The following is a 6,000-nucleotide window of genomic DNA, read 5'->3' as shown; positions in this document are numbered from 1 at the left end:
GTTTACACTGGCTATATAATGCCCTTAGGGTTGTACCATTCCAAAGTAATTGATAAAATAACTTTTAAATTCCAACATGCTGCCAATTTTCTCTAAAATGAAATGAAAGTATTATGTCAACAAGGATTTTGTTGACTTTATTGCCTATCTTGGGTTTATTGTCTTTGTCTTTTTAAGACTCATTGCGAAATACAAAGTTAAAAAAAAAGCTGTTTGCTGCCTTCACTCGCATTTCCATTTTTGGAGGTGAACAATAGTTGCTTAACATTTCATAAATATTTACATCAGCACAGACGAGATCCTCCTTAGTGCATCTCACAGCTGCACTGCAAGGATCATGATTATAACACATTGAAAAACGTGCAACAGTTGGATATATTATTGGTTGTTTGGCTAAAATGAATACAAATGTAAACTCGACACAAAGATGAAGCATGCACTTCTCAAAGCAAAATAAGACACTTATTCCAGCTCTGTGCTGTAGTACAGGAGCCTCTGCAGAGCCTGGATCACACTGTGCTGCTGGATTGTAGTTCTAACAGCTGATTCGATCCCTCTGTGCTGGGAGCCCGACGCTTCCTGGCTATTTATGGCAGATGCCCGTCTATCGAGGCCGCTCTCTTCAGCCCATACATGGTTGCTGTGAGATGAGGTTACCACACCGATTTTGGCCTGCACTCCCCAAACCCCTTGGAAGCAGTGTTGTGTCACCTCTCACTGTCAGTCTAAACTATCAGACCAGGGTCCCAAACCTGGTTTACAAGAATGGATATTTTAACAACCACAGTTTTGACTTTTGGAATAATCTGAAGAACCACATATCGTTGGAGTATCAGTTTGCTCTAGCACCCCTGTTGTATATTTTTTCTCTGCTTCATCCCTGTTTCTTTCCTTCACCCCTCTCCTGCATACCCCGCTCCCTTTCCTTCTCTCTCCCTCTCCCTTCTACTCTTTCTTCTTTGCTTGGCTGTTCCTGGACTGATTTATTTGGCCCCGTGCAGCAGAGCTAGTGGGAAAGCACCAGGCTATATTTGTCGGCTGCTGAGGTCGGACCTGCTTCATGGTGGATGACTCTGGATCTGCTGTTCGGGTTTACCTGCTCACACCTGTGCCTCCCGCCTCCTCAGCATCTGCTTTGCTCTGAATAAGGAATTAGTGAGACCCTTTGTTTGGCAGTGTCATAGCCCTGCATTATACTGCCAGGATAAATGGACTTCACCTGTGGAGAATTTGTCTCAGCTAAAGCAGTGTAAGTATTGCGTTCTCTTTCCTAGTTTTAATCACATGCACGCTATGATATTTTTGGATTTTTGGATCCAACAACCATTATTCAGCTTTGTGCTGAGTTGAAAATTGTTGATTCTCAGGTATATGCTAAATTGATATAAAGCATTTGGCCATTTTGTTAGACTATTTAATTTACTTACTCCCCATCACTTAAATGTTAAAAATTGTAATGACGTGTTTTCTGACATTGGAGAGGGTAATGAAACTATCCTTAAGAGAATAATGGCAAAAGATTTAATTGCACAGAAGCTGCCTCACACTTGGAAAAATCTGGTAAATTTGCTCTCTATCAGTTTCATTCTGTTGTAAAAGTAAAAAGAGCAGGTGAATTTTGGAAACCAGCAGACATAGTTTAAACCCAGTGCAAAGTATATTGAAACAATAATTTTGGTTCACTGTCAAGAGACAAAATCAGAATCACTTTATTTGGAAAGTGCATCACGCCTCAAGGAATCACATTGTTGCCGAATCCTGAACAAACACTCAGAGCAGAATAACAGGGGACAGCAGCACTTGCTATTTTCTACTATGTCAGTCAGAGTACCTGGCTAAAATTGGCAGCCAATTTAATAATTGTACCTAATAAGGTGTCTTTGATATTTGGAAACTCTGTCATCAACTATTATTTTTGCCAAACTGCTCAGTAGCAGAGGCAAAGTTAGGTGCCTAAACTCAGCAGTGCATGACTGCTGTCCGGTTTAAACTTTCTCCCCTGAGGACTGAATGTAGTGTCCCAACCAAGCCTCCCTCTTGTTGTTATGTGCTGTCTCAAGTAACCACATGGGTATTAGCATTCCTCCTCAAGATTATGGCTGTATGGTGGTATGTGTGTGCAGCTGATCTATCAGCTACATGTTGTGCTGGCATGTTGTTCCAACACTGGTCAGATGTCATTTCTCCACAGTTTTGTTTTTATAGTGTGTGTGTGTGTGTGTGTGTGTGTGTGTGTGTGCATGTGTGCGTGCGTGAGAGAGATTCTGTTCCGCAGTTGCTTGGTGCTCTGCACCTGCTGCACCCGTCAACATGAACAGACAGGTTTACTTGCCGGCCCATGCTTGACCCACGGCCACTGGATTCTGTTCATCTACATATAAGAGTACTGATTTGCACACTTTTCCAAGTGCTGTAGACAGGTTTGTGTCGTCACCGTAGACCTTGTACACATTCATTGATTATCAACCGGCTGAAATACACGCACTTATTTGTTGAAGGTCTACACCAGTGATACTCAACTTATAACGAAGTCTGGCCTGCCATAGGGTGCCGGGTGGCCCGCCAACCATTTTCTAGGACAAAGAAATTGATTCACACTTGTAATTTCTTATTATTATTTTTTAATTAATAGTTTATTTATTTATTTATTTATTTATTGCAGTTTGAATGTAAGTAAGGTGTGAGAGTGCATTGGGAAAGTATGAAAACAGAGCTTGTTCATAAAAAAGTGCTAGGGGACAACCCCCTAGACCCCCTGACAGAGGCTCAGGCTCTTTATTAATATATTTAATGTCAATGTTTGTTAATTAAAAAACAGTTGCTTTGCTATGTGTGAATTTGGACCTTATTCTCCCACGTTTTTGTGTCTAATTGACACAAAATAGGCTGTAATGTAACATTTATATGCAATCGCGGGCTGTCAATGTATGCCCACTAAAAGTGCTTGTTTGGCCACTGACAGGCTCAGATTTTATTTTAAGTGACTGACAAAGGATTGCTACAGATATAGACCTTTGTTAAAGAGTAACATCTTTTTGTTTAACCAGAAACAGCCTCAAACTTGCTATTGTCAAACCCACCAGACTCCATTTAAATCAGAAGTAATCCTTTTATCATTGTTAAACACACTTCATTCAGAGTCTACAGAAACAAACTATAACTAACCAAAACTACCTTGTCTTGTCCTTCCATTATTCAAACAGTCACAAACTCTGGTTTGGTTAAACTAAACCCTTAATTTACCCAATTAGATGTGAAAATATGCCAGCTCTATACACACTCAAATTACTGTTTATTTAAATGGAGTGGTGGTGGTTATGATGGTAAATGGAGTGGTGATGGTGGGTTTGTTAATGGACTGTTTGTGGTGAAACAAAAAGGATGGTACTTTTAAACAAAAAGGTCTTTCTCTCTTGAATGTCCCTTTCCATAATGTTGTCAGACACTAATAACGATCTGAGCCTGTCAGTGGCAAAAACAAGGACTTTCAGTGGATGTAAATTGAGGGTGCCAAAATGCCTTGACTGATTACATTGACTGTTCTGCTGCTGGTGGCCACAGCTGTCCTGCTCAATACTGACCAATATTGGATATTGTTGGGGGAGAAAAAAAAAAACTGTTCCTGTAGTTTTGCAAGAGTGGCCCTGGGCAAAGCAAGTTAAGTATCCCTGGTCTTTAATGTTTGTTAAAAGAACAGCAGAGTGTTGATGTAGCAATAATTGAAACAGCTTGTTCAGCATCTTCTTTTATATCCTTTCATCACTCTCCTGCTCCTATTTAAAGTAGAGACTGATATGACAAATGTGCCTCCAGCAAAGACAGACCTTCCCTCGAATTTGTATTCAACAGGTGTGTGACCTGTTGAATGTGCTCTCATGCACCAGTTAACTTGTAGCTTGTACTCAGCACCCTGCTGTCTGCTGATGTTGTCAGCACTTAGAATGTCAGTGGGCAGAGAGCTGTCCACAGTCTCCTGCTGGCCTGCTAACATGCTGGCCTCTTTCTGAATGTATGACTTCAATCAGTGATGATGGCCAGTATCCTGTATGTCAGGATGTTTATTGTTACTTATGTGCCACATATAACTAATGACATGTATATTTCTGGTATGTTTTTGCATCATTCTGTATGTACTTTTAATTACATATGGGAACTAGCATGCTGGATAAGATAGTGTGAATAGCATATGAGCACACAGGTAGAATGTAACAAGAAATTATAAACAATAAGCCTAATATAGTACTTAATATGGTATATAAACAATTGTTGGCACTATTAAATGCGTGGTTATGTTATTTCATGCATATTTAGAAGACAGTAGTGCAAGGGAATATAGTTTAAAAGTATAGGTTACTGTTATGAAGTTGTAGCTGTTGTTGCAGTTACATGAAGTTGTTATGTATAGGTGCCACTAGATGCAAATTGTATTTATACTGGTATTATGAAATTGAGAATACTTAACAGAATGTAGCAGGAAGTAAATATTGAAAAGACATATTTTGGTTGTTTGAATATCTTTTGAATCAGTTGTTCATATATGATGGTCTACTTTAGGGTTACTGGATAATAATAAACAAGGGTGGATTTCATAACATTGATTAACTCTGACCTTTAAATATTAGTTTTGGCTAGCTCACAGTATTTCACAATGCAGTAATAGTTGTGTATCTGAATGTCTCAGAGCATTTGTACTTGTATTTATCACTTTGTATTACCTCATCTTGTTATATAACGTGAAGATGTTCCTGGACGATGTACCTTTAAGAAAAGCCAAAAACCAAATCATCAAGTAGCCATTTCTGGCATGAAATCCTCCTCTTTCCTCCTCCTTCACTCTCTTTCACTGTCTCTCCTTCCTTTTCCCTCCCTCTCTCCTGCCCTGTGTTAGAGTTGCAGAACTTCTTAAGTGTCTCTCCTCAACACCAGGCTCTGTGCTCATCGATATCCATATAAGAGCAGAGCAGGCAGATTTCTGTGCCGAGTGTCAGGCAGAGTTGATGCAAGGCAGCAGAGAGGAACGTGGTTCTGGATCTAAAGAGTGAACTGCCAGAGTAAATGTTTAAGAAGGCAGGAAGGTTGCTGCTCTGCTGCAGGCTCTCACTTGACCTGTGTAGTTGTGTGCGTGTCTGTGTGTGTGTGTGAGAGTTTGGATCATACAGTTCTTCTGCATGTGTGTGCGTGTGTCTGAGTCTCAGTGTATATTTGTGCTTTGTACAAACTAACCTACACAGTGAGAGTTTCACCCTTTAAAGGCGGCTTGCTCGCTTCGAGCACAGAGCCCGAAGTGCACAGAAGTTGCTAAACTGAAAATCATCTTCCTGATTTAAAAAAACACTTTGCTTGCGACAGTTGCCTGAGAGGAGTCCTTCGGGATTATAAAAAAAGAACAAACCAGGCGTGGGTGGTTAGTATGAACAGCTATTTACCTGTATGACTGAACATACAAAGAAAGGCAACAGGCATGATATACCTGATTTGGAATACAAACATGCTACCTTAAGAAGAAATACAGTTTTAAAAGCACACATTCAACACATGAATGAGTGAGTACCAGTATTCATCTGAGGGTGACATAAGGTAGATGAGTGGTGTTAAAAAGCATTTTCTTTTCTTTTTTGGAAGGAAAAATACCACTATCTCCAGCTTCAGTAGCAAAAATTGACAGGTAAATAGATAGTGTGGGCATGGGATAGAGGTTAGAAATGCATCTTTGATTCCCTATACATCCAGTCATGCAATACCTTCCAGTCATGTATCCATCCTAAGTGTCTTTGAGCGAGACATTCACTCACTAACTCATTGATTTAATTCAGTTACTGTGGGTGGAATAAAGCTTTTATTTTCCAAAATGGTTGGGCCGGGTCTGTAGTGATACAATATGACTATATGTTTAATGTTACATTTTCTCTGCTGAAATAACGTTGAGAAACAGCGAATGCAAAAACTACAGGAAAGCGACAGGGCCAATGTGGATCTGTCTGACTGTCATTGACTTGTGTT

The 6,000-nt window shown here is 39.9% G+C and overlaps 1 protein-coding gene across 1 annotated transcript in view; it reads left to right on the top strand.

Moving 5' to 3' along the window:
• Positions 1–692: 692 nt before the first annotated feature.
• LOC117271634 (supervillin-like) overlaps positions 693–6,000 on the top strand; it is a 55,272-nt gene continuing 49,964 nt past the window's right edge. The window contains exon 1 of the mRNA XM_033649942.2: positions 693–1,249. The gene's annotated coding sequence lies outside the window, so the exon portion shown is untranslated. The remainder of the gene's footprint in view (positions 1,250–6,000) is intronic.

The sequence above is a fragment of the Epinephelus lanceolatus genome, chromosome 12 (genome assembly GCF_041903045.1).
Source record: "Epinephelus lanceolatus isolate andai-2023 chromosome 12, ASM4190304v1, whole genome shotgun sequence".
In the NCBI taxonomy this organism is placed as follows: Eukaryota; Metazoa; Chordata; class Actinopteri; order Perciformes; family Serranidae; genus Epinephelus; species Epinephelus lanceolatus.
The sequence above is the reverse complement of the archived record's forward strand: the minus strand, read 5'-3'. Positions and strand labels throughout refer to the sequence as shown.